The sequence below is a fragment of the Trachypithecus francoisi genome, unplaced genomic scaffold (assembly GCF_009764315.1).
Source record: "Trachypithecus francoisi isolate TF-2019V2 unplaced genomic scaffold, Tfra_2.0 Lachesis_group0, whole genome shotgun sequence".
Lineage (NCBI taxonomy): Eukaryota > Metazoa > Chordata > Mammalia > Primates > Cercopithecidae > Trachypithecus > Trachypithecus francoisi.
Window position 1 is genome coordinate 168,708,352 of NW_022681453.1, and position 21,561 is coordinate 168,729,912.

The window sequence follows — 21,561 nt, forward strand, 5'->3', positions numbered from 1 at the left end:
TGATCTCAGTTCACTGCAACCTCTGCCTCCTGGGTTCAAGCGATTCTCCTGCCTCGGCCTCCCGAGTAGCTGAGATTACAGGTGCTGACCATCACCCCTAGCTAATTTTTGTATTTTTGTAGCAACGAGGTTTCACCATGTTGTCCAGGCTGGTCTCAAACTCCTGACCTCGGGTGATCCACTTGCCTCGGCATCCCAAAGTGCTGGGATTACAGACATGATCCACTGCGCCTGGCCCAATCATCCCTTCTTTTAATCCTCCAAAATCTTAACTTGTTCCAACATCAAGTTCAAAGTCTCATTTGGGACTCAAGTTATTTCCACCTATGAGCCTGTAAAATAAAAAAAACAAGTTATGTAACTTTCAAGATACAATGTTAGTACACATATTGGGTAAACATTCCTGTTCAAAAAGGGAGAAATCAGCCAAAAGAAAGGGGCTATAAGCCTCATGGAAGTCTGAAACCCAGCAGGCAGGCATTAAATCTTAAAGCTCCCAAATAATCCTTGACTCTGTGTTCTACATCCGTGGCACACCGGTGCAACCGGTGAGGTCTCAAGGCCTTCAGCAGCTCCACCCCTGTGACTTTGCAGCATTCGGCCTCCATGGCTGCTTACACAGGTTGGAGTTGTGTGCCAGTGGTGTCTGGTACAGGGCATAGGCTGCTGGTGGACTGACTATTCACAGCTATAGAGGGCAGTGGTTCCATTTCCACAGCTCCACTAGACAGTGCTACAGTGGGGAGTCTGCATTGGGACTCCAACCCCACATTTCCCCTTGTCATTGCCCTAATAGAATTTCTCTGTGTGGGCTTTGCGCCTGTGATACATCCTCTGAAATATAAGGGGGAAGCTGCGAAGTCTTCTTCACTCTTGCATTCTGTGTTCCTGCAGGCTTTAATATCACCTGGATGCCACCAAGCCTTACCACTTGTGCCCTTTGGAGTGGTGGCCAGAGCTGTACCTGGGCCCCTTTGTGCTGTGACGAGCTGGAGAGGCTGGGATGCAGGAAGCAGTGTCCTGAAGCTGTGCAGGGCAATGGGGCCATGGACCTGGCCCCCCAAATTATTCTTTCTTTCCAGGCCTCTGGGCCTGTGATAAGAGGCTGTCTCTAAGATCTCTGAAATATCTTTGAGGCCTTTTTCCCGTTGTCTTGGATACTAGCATTTGACTGACTCCCTTTTAGTCATGCTAATGTCTTTAGCAAGTGGTTTCAGTCCAGCCTGCTTGGATTCTTTCTTTACCACAGGACCAGGCTGCAAGTGTTCCAAATGTTTACATTCTGCTTCCCTTTTAAATATTAGTTCCAACTTTAAATCACTTATTTGTCCTCATATCTGATTTACGATGTCAGAAGCAACCAAGTCATCTTTTGAATGCTTTGCTGCTTAGAGATGTCTTCTGTCAGATACCCTAGCTCATCATCTTAAGTTCAAACTTCCACGGATTCCCAGGGCATGGACACAATGCAGCCAAGTTCTTTGCTAGGGAGTAACATGGGTGACGTTTGTTCCGGTTCCCAAAAGGTTTCTTATTTCCATCTGAGACCTCAACAACCTGGACTTTATGGTCTATGTCTCTATCAGCATTTGGTCATAACCACTTAACAAGTTGCTAAGAAGTTCCAAACTTTCCCTAATCTTCCTGTCTTCTTCTGAGCCCTTCAGATGTTTCCAACTTCAGCTCATTACCCAGTTCAAAGCTGCTTCCACATCTTTGGGTATGTTCATAGCAATATCCCACTCCTTGTTACTAATTTTCTGTGTTAGTCCATTTTTGCCTTGCTACAAAGGAATACCTGAGACTGAATTATAAACAAGGGAAGTTTAATTGGCTCACAGTTCTGCTTGCTGTACACGAAGTGTGGTGTCAGTATCTCCTTCTGGTGAGGGCCCCAGGAAGCTTACCACCATGGTAGAAGGTGAAAGGAGACCTGGTGCATTACATGGTAAGAGTGGGAGCAAGAGAGTGAGGTGGGGAGGTGCCACGTTCTTTTAAACAACTAGATCTCATGTGAACTAGCAGAATGAGAACTCACTCACCACCAAGAGGATGGCCCTAAGCCATTCGTGAGAGATCAGCTCCCATTAGGCCCCACCTTCAACACTGGGGATCACATTTCAACATGACATATGGAGGGAACACACATCCAAACTATATCACCATTTTAATCATATTGGTTCTTCCAATCTCTGAACATGAAATGCTTTTCCACTTGTTTGTGTCATCTCTGATTTCTTTCAGCAGTGTTTTACAGTTCTCCTTGTAGAGATCTTTCACCTCTACAAGGATTCTAAAATAAAGGTATTTTAAAAGAAAGGTATTTTAATTTTTGTGGCTATTGTAAATGGGATTTTGTTCTTAATCTGGATCTCAGCTTGAACATTATTGGTGTGTAGAAATGCTACCTCTTTTTGTACATTGATTTTATATCTTGAAACTTTACTAACATTTTTCAGTTCAAGGAGGCTTTTGGCAGAGTCTTTAGGGTTTTGTAGGTATAGAGTCACATATTCAGTAAAGAGAGATAGTTTGACTTCTTTTTTCCCTATTTGGATGCCTTTTATTTTTTCTCTTGTCTCATTGCACTGGCTTAAACATCCAGTACTATTTTGAATAGGAATGGTGGGAGTGGGCATCCTTGTCTTGTTCCAGTTCCCAAGGGTAATGCTTCCAGCTTTTTCCCATTCAGTATGATGTTGGCTGTGGGTTCATCACAGATAACGTTTATTATTTTGAGGTATGTTCCTTCAGTACCTAGTTTGTTGAGGGTTTTTATCACGAAGGCATGTTGAATTTTATTGAAAGCTTTCTCTGCATTAATTGAGATGATCATATGATTATTGTTTTTAATTCTGCTTATCTGGTGAATCACATTTATTGATTTGCATATGCTAAACCAACTTTGCATCCCAGGGAAAAAGCCTACTTGATTGTGGTGAATTATCTTTTTGATGTGCTGCTGGATTTGTTTTGTTAGTATTTTACTGAGGATTTTTGCGTCATTGTTCATCAGGATATTGGTCTGTACTTTGTTGTTGTTGTTCTGTCTTTTTCATGTTTTGGTATCAGGGTAATGCTGGCTTCATAGAATGAGTTAGAGAGGAGTCTCTCCTCCTTGATGTCTCTGAATAGTTTCAGTAGGATTAGTACCAGCTTGTCTCTGTATATCTAATATAATTCAACTGTGAGTCCACCTGGTCTTGGGCTTTTCTTGGTTGGTAGGCTTTTTTATGACTGATTCACTTTAAGAACTTAATATTGGTCTGTTTAGGGTTTCAATTTCTTCTTAATTCAGTCTTAAGAGATTGTGTGTCTTCAGGAACTTACTCATTTTCTCCATTTTTTCTAGTGTGTGTGCCTAGGGGTATTCATAATAGTCTCTGAGGAACATTTATATTTCTGTGGGATTAGTTGTAATGTTACCATTGTCATTTCTGATTGTGCTCATTTGGATCTTCTCTCTCTTGTTCTTTGTTAATCAGTGGTCTATCCATCCTGTTTATCCTTTCAAAGAATCAACTTTTGGTTTTGTTGAATCTTTGTATGGACTTCTGAGTCTCAGTTCTGTTCAATTCTGCTCCAATTTTCATTATCTATTTTCTTTTGCTAGCTTTGGGTTTTTTTTTTTATTATTATACTTTAAGTTCTGGGGTACATGTTCAGAATGTGCAGGTTTGTTACATAGGTATGCATGCGTGCACCATGATGGTTTGCTGCATCCATCAGCCCCTCATCTACATTAGGTATTTCTCCTAGTGCTATCCATACCCTAGCCCTCCAACCCCTGACAGGCCCTGGTGTGTGATGTTCCCTTCCCTGTGTCCATGTGTTCTCATTGTTCAACTCCTACTTATGAGTTTGAATATGTGGTGTTTAGTTTTCTGTTCTTGTTAGTTTGCTGATAATGATGGTTTCCAGCTTCATCCATGTCCCTGCAAAGGACATGAACTCATCCTTTTTTATGGCTGCGTAGTATTCCATGGTGTATATGTGCCACATTTTCTTTATCCAGTCTATCATTGATGGGCATTTGGGTTGGTTCCAAGTCTTTGCTATTGTGAACAGTGCAGAAAGAAACATACACGTGCATGTGTTTTTATAGTAGAATGATTTATAATCCTTTGGGTATATACCCAGTAATGGGATTGCTGGGTCAAAAGGTATTTCTAGTTCTAGATCCTTGAGGAATTGCCACATTGTCTTCCACAATGGTTGAACTAATTTACACTCCCACCAATAGTGTAAAAGCATTCCTGTTTATCCACATCCTCTCCAGCATCTGTTGTTTCCTAACTTTTTAATGATTGCCATTCTAACTGGCGTGAGATGGTATCTCGTGGTTTTGAGTTGCATTTTTCTAATGACCAGTGATGATGAGCTTTTTTCATATGTTTGTGGGCTGCATACATGTCTTCTTTAGAGAAGTGTCTGTTCATATCCTTTGCCCACTTTTTGATAGGGTTGTTTGTTTTTTTATTGTAAATTTGTTTACATTCTTTGTAGATTCTGGATATTAGCTCTTTGTCAGATGGATAGATTGTAAAAATTTTCTCTCATTCTGTAGGTTGCCTGTTCACTCTGATGATAGTTTCTTTTGCTGTACAGAAGCTCTTTAGTTTAATTAGATCTCATTTGTCAATTTTGGCTTTTGTTGCCATTGCTTTTGGTGTTTTAGTCATGAAGTCCTTGCCCATGCCTATGTCCTGAATGGTATTGCCTAGGTTTTCTTCTAGGACTTTTATGGTTTTAGGTGTTACATTTAAGTCTTTAATCCATCTTGAGTTAATTTTTGTATAAGGTATAAGGAAGGGATCCAGTTTCAGTTTTCTGCATATGGCTAGCCAGTTTTCTCAACATCATTTATTAAATAGGAAGTCCTTTCCCTATTGATTGTTTTTGTCAGGTTTGTTAAAGATCAGATGGTTGTAGATTTGTTGCATTATTTCTGAGGCCTCTGTTCTGTTCCATTGGCTATATATCTGTTTTGGTACCAGTACGATGCTGTTTTGGTTACTGTAGACTTGTAGTATAGTTTGAAGTCAGGTAGTGTGATACCTCCAGCTTTGTTCTTTTTGCTTAGGATTGTCTTGGCTATACAGGCTCTTTTTTGGTTCCATATGAAATTTAAAATAGTTTTTTCCAATTCTGTGAAGAAAGTCAATGGTAGATTAATGGGGACAGCATTGAATCTATACATTACTTTGGGCAGTATGGCCATTTTCCCAACATTGATTCTTCCTATCCATGAGCATGGAATGTTTTTTCATTTGTTTGTGTCCTCTCTGATTGCCTTGTGCAGTGGTTTGTAGTTCTCCCTGAAGAGGTCCTTCACATCCATTGTAAGTTGGATTCTTAGGTATTTTATTCTCTTTGAAGCAATTGTAAATGGGAGCTCAATCATGATTTGGCTCTCTGTTTGTCTGTTATTGGTGTATAGGAATGCTTATGATTTTTGCACATTGGTTTTGTATCCTGAGACTTTGCTAAAGTTGCTTATCAACCTGAGATTTGGGGCTGAGACGATGGGATTTTCTAAATATACAATCATGTCATCTGCAAACAGAGACAACTTGACTTCCTCTCTTCCTAACTGAATACACTTTATTTCTTTCTCTTGCCTGATTGCCCTGGCCAGAACTTCCAATACTATGTTGAATAGGAGTCGTGAGAGAGGGCATGCTTGTCTTGTGCCGGTTTTCAAAGGGAATGCTTCCAGTTTTTACATATTCAGTATGATATTTATTGTCATAAATAGCTCTTATTATTTTTGAGATATGTTTCATCAATACCTAGTTTATTGAGAGTTTTTAACATGAAGCGGTGTTGAATTTTGTTGAAGAACTTTTCTGCATCTATTGAGATAATCATGTGGTTTTTGTCATTGGTTCTGTTTATGTGATGAATTATATTTATTGATTTGCCTATGTTGAACCAGTCTTGCATCCCAGGGATGAAGCCGATTTGATCGTGGTGGATAAACTTTTTGATGTGCTGCTGGATTTGGTTTGCCAGTATTTTATGGAGGATTTTCACTTTGATGTTCATTGGGGATATTGGCCTGAAATTTTCTTTTTTTGTTATGTCTCTGTCAGGGTTTGGTGTCAGGATGATGCTGGCCTCATAAAATGAGTTAGGTAGGAGTCCCTCTTTTTCTGTTATTTGGAATAGTTTCAGAAGGACTGGTACCAGCTCCTTTTTATATCTCTAGTAGAATTCAGCTGTGAATCCGTCTGGTCCTGGACTTTTTTTGGTTGGTTGGCTATCAATTGCTGCCTCAATTTCAGAACTTGTTACTGGTCTATTCAGGGATTCAACTTCTTCCTGGTTTAGTCTTGGGAGGGTGTATGTGTCCAGGAATTCATCCATTTCTTCTAGATTTTCTAGTTTATTTGCCTAGAGATGTTTATAGTTTTCTCTGATGGTAGTTTGTATTTCTTTGGGATCGGTGGTGATATCACCTTTATCATTTTTTATTGCATCCATTTGATTCTTCTCTCTTTTCTTCTTTATTATTCTTGCCAGCAGTCTATCTATTTCGTTGATCTTTTCAAAAAACCAGCTCCTGGATTCAGTGATTTTTTTTAAAGTTTTTTTTTTTATCTCTCTATCTCTTTCAGTTCTGCTCTGATCTTAGTTATTTCTTGTCTTCTGCTAGTTTTTGAATTTGTTTGCTCTTGCTTCTCTAGTTCTTTTAATTGTGATGTTAGGGTATCAACTTTAGCTCTTTTCTCCTTTCCCTTGTAGGCAGTTAGTACTATAAATTTCCCTCTACACACTGCTTTAAATGTGTCCCAGAGATTCTGGTACATTGTGTCTTTGTTCTCATTGGCCTCAAAGAACATCTTTATTTCTGCCTTCATTTCATTATTTACCCAATAGTCATTCAGGAACAGGTTGTTCAGTTTCCATGTAGTTGTGTGGTTTTGAGTGAGTTTCTTAATCCTGATTTCTAATTTGATTGCACTGTGGTCTGAGAGACTGTTTATTATAATTTCCATTCTTTTACATTTGCTGAGGAGTGTTTTACTTCGGATTATGTGGTCAATTTTAGAATAAGTGGAATGTGGTGCTGAGAAAATGTATATTCTGTTGATTTGGGGTGGAGAGTTCTGTAGATGTCTGTTAGGTCTGCTTGATCCAAAGCTGAGTTCAAGTCCTGGATATCCTTGTTAATTTTCTGTCTCATTGATCTGTCTAATATTGACAGTGGGGTGTTAAAGTCTCCCACTATTATTGTGTGGGAGTCTAAGTCTCTTTGTAGGTCTCTAAGAACTTTATGAATCTGGGTGCTCCTGTATTGGGTGCATATATATTTAGGGTAGTTAGCTCTTCTTATCGCATTGATCCCTTTACCATTATGTAATGCCCTTCTTTGTCTTTTTTGATCTTTGTTGGTTTAAAGTCTGTTTTATCAGAAACTAGGATTGTCACTCATGCTTTTTTTTTTTTTTTGCTTTCCATTTGCTTGGTTCCTCCATCCCTTTATTTTTAACCTATGTGTTTCTTTGCACATGAGATGGACTCCTGAATACAGCACATTGATGGGTCTTGACTCTTTATCCAATTTGCCAGTCTGTGTCTTTTAATTGGGGCATTTAGCCCATTTACATTTAAGGTTAATATTGTTATGTGTGAATTTTATCCTGCCATTATGATGCCAGCTGGTTACTTTGCCCATTAGTTGATGCAGTTTCTTCATCGCGTCGATGGTCTTTACAATTTGGTATGTTTTTGAAGTGGCTGGTACCAATTGATCCTTTCCATGTTTAGTGCTTTCTTCAGAAGCTCTTGTAAGGCAGGTTTGGTGGTGACAAAATCTCTCAGCATTTGCTTGTGTGTAAAGGATTTTATTTCTCCTTCGCCTATGAAGCTTAGGTTGGTTTGATATGAGGCTTGATATGAGCTTCTGGCTGAAAATTCTTTTCTTCAAGAATATCAAATATTGGCCCCCACTCTCTTCTGGCTTGTAGGGTTTCTGCAGAGAGATCTGCTGTTAGTCTGATGGGCTTCCCTCTGTGGGTTACCTGACCTTTCTCTCTGGCTGCCCTTAACATTTTTTCCTTCATTTCCACCTTGGTGAATCTGACAATTACGCGTCTTGGGATTGTTCTTCTCGAGGAGTATCTTTGTAGTGTTTTCTGTGTTTCCTGAATTTGAATATTGGCCTGTCTTGCTAGGGTGGGGAAGTTCTCCTGGATAATATCCTGAAGAGAATGGAACCAACTTGGTTCCATTCTCCCAGTCACTTTTGGGTATATCAGTCAAACATAGGTTTTATCTTTTCACAGAGTCCCATATTTCTTGGAGGCTTTCTTCATTCTTTTTCATTCTTTTTTCTCTAATCTTGTCTTCATGCTTTATTTCATTAAGTTGGTCTTCAACTGTGATATCCTTTCTTCCACTTGATCAATTCAGTTACTGATACTTAAGTGTGCTTCATGAAGTTCTCGTGCTGTGTTTTTCAGCTCCATCAGGTCATTTATGTTCTTCTCTAAACTCGTTATTCTAGTTAGCAATTCATCTAACCTTTTTTCAAGGTTCTTAGCTTCCTTACATTGGGTTAGAACATGCTCCTTTATCTCAGAGGAGTTTGTTATTACCTACCTTCTGAAGCCTACTTCTGTCAATTCATCAAGCTCCTTCTTCGTCCTGTTTTATTCCCTTGCTGGCGAGGAGTTGTGATCCTTTGGAGGAGAAGAGGCATTCTGGTTTTTGGAATTTTCAGCCTTTTTGCACTGGTTTCTCTCCATCTTAATGGATTTATCTACCTTCGGTCTGTGAAGTCAGTGACCTTTGGATGGGTTCTTTGAATGGATGTCATTTATGTTGATGTTGATAGTATTCCTTTCTGCTTGTTAGTTTTCCTTCTAACTGTCTGGGTCCCTCTGCTGCAGGTCTGCTGGAGTTTTCTGGAAGTCCACTCTAGATCCTGTTTGCCTGGGTATCACCAGCGGAGGCTGCAGAACAGCAAAGATTGCTGCCTGTTCCTTCCTCTGGAAGCTTCGTCCCAGAGGGGCACCCACCAGATGCCAGCCAGAGCTCTCCTGTATGAGGTGTCTGTCAGCCCCTACTGGGAGGTGTCTCCCAGTCAGGACACACGGGGGTCAGGGACTCACTCGAGGTTGCAGTCTGTCCCTTATCAGATCTTGAATGCTATGCTGGGAGTTCCGCTACTGTCTTCAGAGCTGCCAGGCAGGGGCATTTAAGTCTCCTGAGTCTGTGCCCACTACTCCCCCTTCCTCCAGGTGCTCTGTCCCATAGAGGTGGTGGTTTTATCTATAAGTCCCTGACTGGGGCTGCTGCCTTTTTTTTTTTTCAGAGATGCCCTGCCCAGAGAGGAGGGAATCTAGAGAGGCAGTCTGACCTCAGCACCTTGCTGAGCTGAGTTGGGCTCTGCCCAGTTAGAACTTCCCTGCGACCCTGTTTACATTGTGAGGGTAAAACTGCCTACTCAAGCCTCAACAATGGCGGATGCTTCTCCCCAAACCAAGCTGTAGTATTCCAGGTCAAGCTCAGACTGCTGTGCTTATAGCGAGAATTTCAAGCCAGCGGATCTTAGCTTGCTGGGCTCTGTGGGTGTGGGACCCACCAAGCCAGACCACTTGGCTCCCTGGTTTCAGCCCCCTTTCCAGGGGAGTGAATGGTTCTGTCTCACTGGCGTTCCAGGCGCCACTGGGGTATGAAAAAAAAAGAAAACTCCTGTGGCTAGCTGGATGTCTGCCCAAATGGCTGCCCAGTTTTGTGCTAGAAACTCACGGCCCTGGTGGCATAGGTATCGGAGGGAATCTCCTCGTCTGTGGGTTGCGAAGACCATGGGAAAAGTGCAGTATCTGGGCCAGAGTGTACAGTACAGTCCCTAATGGCTTCCCTTGGCTAGGAGAGGGAGTTCCCTGATCCCTTGCACTTCCCAGGTAAGGCAATGCCCCACCCTGCTTCTGCTCACCCTCCTTGTGCTGCACCCACTGTCCAACCAGTCCCAGTGAGATGAACTGGGTACCTCAGTTGGATATGCAGAAATCACCTGCCTTCTGCGTTGATCTCACTGGGAACTGCAGACTGGAGCTGTTTTCTATTCGGCCATCTTGCCAGCCACTTTGGTCCTGGGGTTTTTGTTGTTGTTGTTTTTCGGTTCTTATAAGTGTGATGTTAGAGCTTTTAACAAAGATCTTCCTAACTTCCTTGAGCACTATAAACTTTCCTCTTAGCACTACTTTTGCTGCATCTGGTAGATTTTGGTATGTTATGTCTGTGTTTTCATGTTTTTGATTTCTGCCTTAATTTTGTTGTTTACACAAAAGTCATTCAGGAGCAAGTTCTTTAATTTCCATGTAATTGTATGATTTTGGGAGATCTTCTTGGTATTGATTTCCATTTTTATTCCACTTTTTGCTGAGAATATGGTTGGTATGATTTCTTTGTCCTTTTTTTTTTTTTTTTTGCATTTTCTGAGACTGACTCTATGAGCATAATGATCAATCTTGGAGGATATTTCTTGTGCAGATGAGAAGAATGTGTATTCTGTGGTTAATGGGTGGAGTAGTCTGTAGATATTTACTAGGTCCCATTGGTCCAGTGTCGAATTTAAGTTCACAATTCTTTTGCTAGTTTTCTCCCTTTATGATCTAATGCTTTTAGTGGGGTGTTGAAGTCCCCCACTAATATTGTGTCACTGTCTAAGTCTTTTCATAGGTCTAGAAGTACCTGTCTTATGAATCCCGGTGCTCCAATATTGGGGGCATATATATTTAGGGTAGTTAAGTCTTCTTGTTGAATTGAATGCTTTATCATGATTTAATGCACTTCTTTGTTTTTTTTCCCTGTTGTTGGTTTAAAGTCTTGTTATGTAAGAATAGCAAACCTTGCTCTTTTTTGTTTTCTATTTGCATGATAGATCTTCAACCCTTTACTTTGAGTCTATGAGTGTTATTACATGTGAGATGGTTCTTTTGAAGACGGCAGACAGATGGGCCTTTTTATTTTTTAATCCAACTTAAAATGCGTTTTAAATGTGGCAACAATTTACATTCAAGATTGATATTGATGTGTGAGGTTCTGATACTGTTGTAAAGTTTTTAGGTGATTGCTTGTAGTTTCTATCCTGAAGTTGCTTTATAGAGTCTGGGATATGTATAATACTCTGTTTTTGTGGTAACAGGTATTATTCTCTCATTTCCACATTTAGAACTCCCTTGAGAGTACTTGTAAGGTTGGTCTAGTGCTAGTGAATTCCCTTAATGACTGCTTGTCTGAAAAATATTTTATTTTTCCTTTGCTTATTAAGCTAGGTTTGGCAGGATATGACATTCTTGGTTGGAATTTCTTTTCTTTAGGAATGCTGTAAATAGGCCTCCTGTTTCTTCTGGCTTATAAGGTTTCTGCCAGGAAGTTTGCTGTTAGCCTGATAGGGTTCCCTTTGTACATGATCTCACCTTTTTCTCAGCTGCCTTTAAGATTTTTTCTTTGGCGTTGACTTTGGATAGTCTGATGACTATATACTTTCATGATGTTCATTTTGTATAGAATCTCTCAGGTGTTCTTTCAATTTTTTTAATATGTGAATATTTACCTTTCTAGGAAGATTAGGGAAATTTTCTTTGGTTATTCTCTGAAATATGTTTTCCAGGTTGTTTACCTTTTCTCTTTTTCTCTAGAAAATGCAAATAATTCATAGGTTTGGTTACTTTACATAATCCTGCACCTCTTGAAGACTTTGTTCATTTTAAAAAATTCTTTTTAAATATTTTGTCTGACTGGGTTAGTTCAAAAGACCAGTCTTCAAGTTTTAATTCATTTTTCTGCTTGATCTAGTCTATTGATAAAGCTTTTAATTGTATTTTGAAATTCCCTGAGTTTTTCTGTTTCAGAAGCTCTGATTAATTTCTTTTTATGTTGTTCATCTCTTCCTTCATTTCCTAGGTTGCTTTATAAGTTTCTTTGTCTTGGCTGGGCTCAGTGGCTCAAACCTGTAATCCCAGCACTTTGGGAGGCCAAGGTGGATTGCCTGAACTCAGGAGTTCGAGACCAGCCTGGGCAACATGGCGAAATCTCATGTCTATAAAAAAATACAAAAATTAGCTGGGTGTGGTGGTGGATGCCTGTGGTCCCAGCTAGAGGTGGGAGGATTGTTTGAGCCCAGTAGGTTGAGGCTGCAGTGAGCCAAGATCATGCCACTGCACTCCAGCCTGGGTGGCAAAGTAGTGAGACCTTGTCTCCAAAAAAAAAAAAAAAAAAAGAAGTTTCTTTGTGTTAATTTTCAACTTCATCTTGGATTTCATTTAGCTTCCTTGCAATCCATGCTTTGAATTTTTTGTCTGTAATTCTGAGTTTCCATTTTGATTATCGACCATTGCTGGGAAGCTAGTGTGATCCTCTGTCAATATTGCAACATTCAGATTTCTCATACCAGGATTCTTCTTCTGGTTCCTTCTCATCTAGAGACACTGGTACTTCTAATTTTTGTAATTATTTTTGTGTGGATAGGATTTTTTTCTTTCTTTCTTTCCTTATCATATTATTGAGTTTTTTCCCCCCTTTCCTCCACTCCCTAAGGATTGTGATTGTAGAGAATGTTGGGTAGAGTCTTTTGATTTTGCTTCTATAGCCTTATGCACCCCTGTCCACACGTTTTTATATTGGGCTGTATTTTTGACCTACAGGTCAGCAGATGGTGCTTATGGGTAAAAATGAAATGAGGCCAATGTGGATGGGTAGGTACTTCATCCTTGTTTACTTGGTGAATCTCTCTGTTGCCTCAGGCAGTAGGCTAACCCAGGCAGTAGACAGTGGTGTGAGCTCCTTGCTCAGCACCATAGTGGGACACCAAGATGGGTAAGGCTGAATGAGGCAGGGCCATGTGCAAGTTACCCAATGGCAGGCACAAGGACCAGCACCAAGGAGAGGGTCCACTGGGCAGCCACCAAATGCCCTAATCTGGCAATTTCTTATTTCCATTGGTAACAAATACGATTTTCTAAAATTTTAAAGCATTATTTATGCTTTAACTAATGCTTACATGAGAAAATGCTTAAATGGAAAATAAGAAAATATAACAAGGTTTAAATTCCTTAATATATTGGTAGCTCTTAAATATCAATAGGAAAAATATACAAATTCTTATAGAAATGTGGTGAAGGAAACTAACAAGACATTTACCACTTCTTGACTTTATTACAAAAAGGAAATTAGATAAATATACAACAAGGTCCAAAGACAATCATTATTGCATTGTCTATGATAGTGAAATATTTGAATCAATCTGAAGATCTGTAAATAGAGCATTAGTTAAATATATTTAGGAATGGATGTGTAAATGAAATAATATGCAGCCTTATGCAAACCTAGATTTATTTTGGGGTATGTAGTTACTCAGGCTTCTAGTAAGTTTGTTTGTAATTCCACAGTCTGGAAGCTTTTAGTCCCAGGGTTAACAAGCCAAGGGAACATGGGTTGTTAATAGTCAAATATGAGGAATTCCTAGCCCTAAGGAATGTGCCTTATACCATTGGGAGGAAGATCGTAATTAAATGCTTGTCAGTTGATGTGTTGCCAATCACCAAAAAGTTTACTAAATTATAATGTTATTCCTTGAACTTGACTGACATGGTTTTCTTGGCCTCATAGTTTCATTGACTAATCCAAGGTAACCTTGTTCAGTAGATTGGCCCTCTTGCCTGAGGATATTAGTAATTTAAATTGAATAAGTGGTAAAATTGTGGACAGTTACATTCTGAGGTTGTCTCTTGGTTGACACATGGGCTGGTAAAACCACTTCAAAGGCGTATATCTCTTTAGCAGTGACGGCATGCATGCCAGGGAAAAGAAAACTGCACATTAGGATGGGTGAATGTTGGCATACTGCAGATGAATGTTTATATTACCTTTCTGTTACGAATGTTTAACTTAACTTGGCCTTTCAAACTCAAGCTCTTCATAATTTAGGAATTAATGTGTATATTGCTGCTTGGCGTCTTTCAGAAATGTTCAAAGCTTCACTTATTTTATTTTATTTTTGAGACAGAGTCTTGCGTCTCGCTCTGTTGCCAGACTGGAATGCAGTGGCACGATCTCGGCTCACTGCAACCTCCGCATCCTGGGTTCAAGTGATTCTCCTGCCTCAGTCTCCCAAGTAGCTGGGACTACAGGCACGTGCCACCACACCCAGCTAATTTTTGTATTTTTAGTAGAGATGGGTTTTCACCACGTTAGACAGGATGGTCTCAATCTCTTGACCTCGTGGTCCACCTGCCTCAGCCTCCCAAAGTGCTGGGATTACAGGCATGAGTCACCGTGCCCAGCCAAAGCTTCACTTTTTAAGAATCAGTATCAGTGTTTTTGTATAAATTATTGTATGACTAGCAGATCCTATTAAGTTGGTAGATTACCAACGGGAAGAAAAAAAAGAAAATTCAAAGATTATCTTTAAAGCAATGTGATAGAGTTTTGCAAATAAGATGGTGGGGAAATCTCCCTTCAATCCAATACAATTTCTTTTGGCTGTCTTTGTTGTCAGTATGTACATTTTTCTGTAAAGACATTAAAAATATTAAATATAAATATATTCAATTATTTGGAAATATTGTGTGAAAAATGTGGCTTTGAGGTCTTAGGATTCTATGTCCCTAATTTTAATGCCACAACCTGTAGAATTAATAGATCACAAGGGAAATGAGTCTGGGCATTCATCCATCAACGTAAACCATTTCAGTATAATTTATTAAGAAATAGTTCTCAGACATGATCAACAAATGGTGCAAACATTTCAGCTCTCCAAGATAAAAGAGTGAGACTTTGATTACAGAAAGTCAGAAACAGAAAGAAAAGTAGAAATTTAGAATAAAAAGAAAAATCAGACTATGGAAACTAAGAAACAGAAATAAGTATGCCATATATATTTGCAGCTAGATCTTTTTCTCCTCTTGTTAGGTGGTAGGAAGAGGGTGACCAAGGGTATGTGCAGGGTGGTGAAAGGATCCACCGGGGCAAATAGAGTCAGCAGAAAATACATCTTACAGGGGAACCTTACCTTTAAGAACTCAGGCAAACTACTTATTCAAGTTTCAATAGCATTTTACCTAGTATATCTTGTGTGTCTCTTGTATTCTCATATGAAGAAAGTTGGTATTTGTGAGCTAGCCAGAAAATGGAATTATTTATTTTTTCCTTTCATTTCATAGCCTTTTCAGGTTTTCCGGAACTTAAATTAAGATTCCAGACATCTCAGCCATAATTTTCAGACAGCTTTTGTTAATAATATCAGTCTGTGTGTTTAGTTCAGTGTAATCAAGGCTGTTTCTTTTTTTAAAAAATGCCTGTTTATACTCAGTGCTTATGTTCTGAAAAACATAGATGTGATAGATAATCATGGTAAAATATTTTAATTTTGAATGTCACTGGCTCCACTGAATAATAGAAAAGTTATCTAATTGGCTAATAATAGAAAAGTTACCTAATTGTTGTTAATTAGTCCCAAAAAAGTTCTCCCCCACCCCCATCTTCCCTGATGTTTTTATTCTGTTGAATTCTCTAGAATGCGTGCCAGTTATTTCTGTTTTACATCTTGATTTGGTAATTTTTTGGTATTGTATATAGATTCTAACTAGCAAAGTGTATAGCGTTTTGTGACTTTTACATTGATCTTTTATCTTAACATAGTTTATTTTTATAATTTTATGTAAAAATCATTCAAAAACAATTATCTATATGTGCTTAAACATTTTAAGTGGACAATTGATGTACAGAACAAAACAGATGGCATATTTTTCCAGGGAAAGTTGTATGCCTTGTATGTTTTAAATTCTGTAAGGTCCAACAGGCTAAAATCATCAAAATTACACTTAAATAATAAAAATTACACTCAAATAGAGATGCATTTTTAAAGGTGTGATTGATTGCAATTTTAGGTAAAGACCAAATGCTGTTTTTTAAAAATTCCCTCTATGAAGGGCTTTGTAATATGCTTATTTGAAGTATTATTCAACTGTAGTCAAAACAAGAAGAAAAATATAAATCAGGCTTTATTTAAGTTTATGACACTGCAGCAGCAATGAACAGAATTCTAGAAAAGTGACAATTGAAAAATTGTTGTCACAAAGTTCCAGGGATATCTGTGAGCAGGCAAATTGTGGGCAGAATTAAAAACATGCAGTGGATGTTTCTGTGCAATTGTATTGCTGAATATTGCAGAGTCAAATACATTTCCTGGCGTACTTTTACTTTGTTATTCTCCTCTCTTCAATATACAAAATCATTTGAACGCAGTGTATATGCTATAAGAAGGCCTTTAAACCAGATATTGCTATAACAGTGTCTAAAGGTGAAAGGAATTTGAATTCCCTCATTCTTTTTGTATGTTTAATGATGCCAAAGTTAACCAGGGAAAGACCTGCGCATCTTGACCTTCCTCAAGCTGAGTTTATCCTCAATCTCTGTGATGACTCATAATTTCTCAAAAGCTCCTACAATCTATATGGCTCTAATTTTAGTGGAAACTTCCCAAAATCTTAGAATAATTTCATTTAAACAATCTTTCAACTATTTATTAAACTGGCCATCACTATATATCTTTAAATCTTATATGGAAACGTTATTTTCAGAATAATCGTCTTGGAAGATTCTATATTCATGTTATAGTTGCAAAAATAATTTTTGGAATTGTGTATGTATTTGTGTGTAATTATCTTTTGTATAGATTCAGGGATGGAAAATTTTTATTCTGAGGATAGATCCTTTTGTTCCTTCCTTTTAATGTATAACTTTTCCCGACATGAATTTTAAATGTCTGCAGAATATTCCATTGTATAGTCAGGCCTGCATTTAGGCAGTTTATAATTTTCTGATAAACATCCTAGTTTTGATAGCAACAGGAGGCAGATAAATTCTAGTCAAAGAGGGGCAGGTCCCTGGCAAGACCCCACCTTCGAATCAAAAATTCTGAAACCCGTGGCCCAAACTGAGAACTTCCATTCTTGTATGCCTGTTCTGTCCTGATTGGTTCTTTCTGAATAATATTTTTTTACCAATGGAATGTTGCCTTTTCCAAAAATTCCTATGTCCTGCCCCACCCACATCCTGTGCCTATAAAGACCCCAAATTCAGCAGGCAGGGAGGAGAAGTGACTGGATGTCAGAGAGAAGCAGCGAGATGTTGAGGAGAGGTGACTTTGGCTTCAGAGATGGCAGCTAGATGAGGTTACTTGACTTCAGAAGAGAGAGACAGAAAGGCAGCTTGACTTCAGGGGAGAGCAACCTTTCCTTCCTGTCGCCTTTCCAGCTCTTCTCTCTACTGACAGCTGCTTTACTCAGTAAAATTCTCCACATTCACCATCTTTCAATTCATCCACGTGACTTCATTCCTCTTGGGCACTGGACAAGAATTCGGGACACACCAGGTATGGGTACCTGCTGTCATGCTGGCCCTTTGCCCTCACAGCCGCCCCACACAACAAGGGAAGGGGCTCATTGAGCTGATAACACACTGTTGTCTGCAGATAGCTGAGCTAAGAGAGCATTGTAGCATACCCTCTAGGGCTTTGGAGTCGCAAGCACCCCCACATAGATGCTGCTGTGGGGACTCCATGGAGTTCGCTCCGTTGCTAAAGCAGCCAGGTCCTGTACTCGCTCACGTGTATGCTCCCTCCTGCAAGGGATGGAACACAGCAGACCCAAGTGAGCGGTGTTTGCGCCTGCCAACACCAAAGTGGCTGGCCAGTTCCTGCACTCATTCGTTCACATGGTCCCTCCTGCAAGGGAGGCTGAGTAAACGAGGCACCCCTGTTGCAAGTCCCATGAAGGGGTCAAGAAAATATCCTGCATCAGTTTGATGATTATTGACCACTTCTCTGTATCTTATGATAGAATTCTAAAAGCGAGATTATTGATCAAAAGGCTGTGAAAAAATATGAAGTTTCCAGACATTGCTTTAGAGTATTTTAATAAGGACCTAGTTCAATTTGAATCACATAAACTGTTTGGATTCCACCAGATAAGGGTGGGCAGGAATTGTAAGATTAAAATATTTCTCCACTTCCACTTAGAGATTAGGTGAGGTTGTAGCCATTCACTTATCTATTTAAACAGAGTCATTGTTTATGCTTCCTTGTTATCATAGAATAACTATTTTTCTCCTAGTTGATATGTATGATTTACCTAATTTTTTATTATTATACTTTAAGTTCTGGGATACATGTGCAGAATGTGCAGGTTTATTACATAGGTACACATGTGCCATGGTGGTTTGCTGCACCCATGAACCATCATCTATATTAGGTATTTCCCCTAATGCTATCCCTCTCCTAGGCCCCCACCCCTGGACAGGCCCTGGTGTGTGATGTTCTCCTCCCTGTGTCCATGTGTTCTCATTGTTCAACTCCCACTTATGAGTGAGAATATGCAGTGTTTGGTTTTCTGTTCTTGTTAGTTTGCTGATAATGATGGTTTCCAGCTTCATCCATGTCCCTGCAAAGGACATGAACTCATCCTTTTTTATGGCTGCGTAGTATTCCATGGTGTATATGTGCCACATTTCCTTTATCCAGTCTATCATTGATGGGCGTTTGGGTTGGTTCCATGTCTTTGCTATTGTGAATAGTGCATCAAGAAACATACGTGTGCATGTATCTTTATAGTAGAATGATTTATAATCCTTTGGGTATACACCCAGTAATGGGATTGTTGGGTCAAATGGTATTTCTAGTTCTAGATCCTTGAGGAATCGCCACACTGTATTCCACAATGTTTGAACTAATTTATGCTCCCACCAACAGTGTAAAAGTGTTTCCATATTTCCACATCCTCTCCAGCATCTGTCGTTTCCTGACTTTTTGATTGCCATTCTAACTGGCATGAGATGGTATCTCATTGTGGTTTTGATTTGCATTTCTCTAATGACCAGTGATGATGAGCTTTTTTTTTCATACGTTTGTTGGCCACATAACTGTCTTTTTTTGAGAAGTGTCTGTTCATATCCCTTGCCCACTTTTTCATGTTTTTTTTTTTTTTAATTGTAAATTTGTTTACGTTCTTTGTAGATTCTGGATATTAGCCCTTTGCCAGATGGATAGATTGTAAAAATTTTCTCTCATTCTGTAGGTTGCCTATTCTCTCTGATGGTAGTTTCTTTTGCCGTACAGAAGCTCTTTAGTTTAATTAGATCTCATTTGTCTACTTTGGCTTTTTTGCCATTGCTTTTGGTGTTTTGGTCATGAAGTCTTTGCCCATGCCCGTGTCCTGAACATTATTGCCGAGGTTTTCTTCTAGGGTCTTTATGGTTTTAGGTGTTACATTTAAATCTTTAATCCATCTTGAGTTATTTTTTGTATAAGGTGTAAGGAAGGGATCCAGTTTCAGTTTTCTGTGTATGGCTAACCAGTTTCCCAACACCATTTATTAAACAGGAAATCCTTTCCCCATTGCTTGTTTTTGTCAGGTTTGTCAAAGATCAGATGGTTGAGGATGTGTGGTGTTTTTTCTGAGGCCTCTGTTCTGTTCCATTGGTCTATATATCTGTTTTGGTACCAGTACCATGCTGTTTTGGTTACTGTAGCCTTGTAGTATAGTTTGAAGTCAGGTGGAGTGATACTTCCAGCTTTGTTCTTTTTGCTTAGGATTGTCTTGGCTATACGGGCTCTTTTTTTGTTTCATATGAAATTTAAAGTAGTTTTTTTCTAATTCTGTGGAGAGAGTTAGTCCTAGCTTGATGGGAGTAGCATTGAATCTATAAATTACTTTGGGCAGTATGACCATTTTCACGATATTGAGTCTTCCTAAGCATGAGCATGGAATGTTTTTCCATTTGTTTGTGTTCTCTTTGATTTCCTTGAGCAGTGGTTTATAGTTTTCCTTGAAGAGGTCCTTCACATCCCTTGGAAGTTGAATTCCTAGGTATTTTATTCTCTTTTTAGCAGTTGTGAATGGGAGCTCAATCATGATTTGGCTCTCTGTTTGTCTGTTATTGGTGTATAGGAATGCTTGTGATTTTTGCACGTTGATTTTGTATCCTGAGACTTTGCTGAAGTTGCTTACCAAGAGATTTTGGGCTGAGATGATGGGATTTTCTAAATATACGATCATGCCATCTGCAAACAGAGACAATTTGACTTCCTCTCTTCCTAATTAAATACGCTTTATTTCTTTCTCCTGCCTGATTGCCCAGGCCAGAACTTCCAATACTATGTTGAATAGGAGTGGAGAAGGAGGGCATCCTTGTCATGTGCCGGTTTTCAAAGGGAATGCTTCCAGCTTTTGCCCATTCAGTTTGATATTGGCTGTAGGTTTGTCATAAATAGCTCTTATTATTTTGAGATACATTCCATCAATACCTAGTTTAATGAGAATTTTTAGCATGAAGGGGTGTTGACTTTTATCAAAGGCCTTTTCTGCATCTATTGAGATAATAATGTGGTTTTGTCTTCGGTTTTACATTTATTGATTTGCATATGATGAATCAGTCTTGCATCCTAGGGATGAAGCTGACTTGATCATGGTGGATAAGGTTTCTGATGTGCTGCTGGATTCGGTTTACCAGTATTTTGTGGAAGATTTTCGGATCGATCTTCATCAGGGATACTGGCCTAAAATTTTCTTTTTTTTGTTGTGTCTCTGCCAGGGTTTGGTATCAGGATGGTGCTGGTCTCATAAAATGAGTTAGGGAGGAGTCCCTGAGTAGTTTTAGAAGGAATGATACCAGCTCCTCTTTGTACCTCTGGTAGAATTTGGCTGTGAATCCATCTGGTCCTGGGCTTTTTTTGGTTTGTGGGCTATTATTGCCTCAATTTCAGAACTTGTTATTGGTCTATTCAGGGATTCAACTTCTTCCTGGTTTAATCTTGGGAGGGTGTATTTTTCCAGGAATTTATCCATTTCCTCTAGATTTTCTAGTTTATTTGCGTAGAGATGTTTATAGTATTCTCTGATGGTAGCTTGTATTTCTTGTATTTCTATGGGATCGGTGGTGATATCCCCTTTATCATTTTTTATTGTGTTTATTTTTTCTTCTCTCTTTTCTTCTTTATTAGTCTGGCTAGTGGTCTATCTTTTCAAAAAACCAGTTATTGATTTTTTGATGGGTTTTTTGGTGTCTCTATCTCCTTCGGTTCTGCTCTGATCTTAGTTATTTCTTGTCTTCTGCTAGCTTTTGAGATTGTTTGCTCTTACTTCTCTAGTTCTTTTAATTGTGATGTTACGGTGTTGATTAAGATTTTTCCTGCTTTCTCCTGTGGGCATACAGTGCTGTGAATTTCCCTCTAAACACTGAAAAATACAGAATGCTTCATGGATTTGCATATCTTCCTTGTGCAGGGGTCATGCTAATCTGTATCGTTACAATTTTAGTATATGTGCTGCCGAACGAGCACCTTATTTGTTCTTATAATAGAGGATCCAACATATACCTTTGTGATATTATCAGTATGTAGATGGTAGTTGAAGCCACATATATATAAATGACATGATCTAGGAAGAATATGTGGTGGAGAAAGAAAGAGTTGAATATGGAACCCTGGAGAATAACAACATTTAAGGTTCAGGCCTTTAAAGAAGTCTTTTTCCTGCAGATTGGGAAAGA

At 39.0% G+C, this 21,561-nt stretch overlaps 1 pseudogene; it reads right to left on the reverse strand.

Moving 5' to 3' along the window:
• Positions 1-21,251: 21,251 nt before the first annotated feature.
• LOC117084591 lies at positions 21,252-21,352 on the reverse strand (annotated as a pseudogene).
• Between the last annotated feature and the right edge of the window lie 209 nt (positions 21,353-21,561).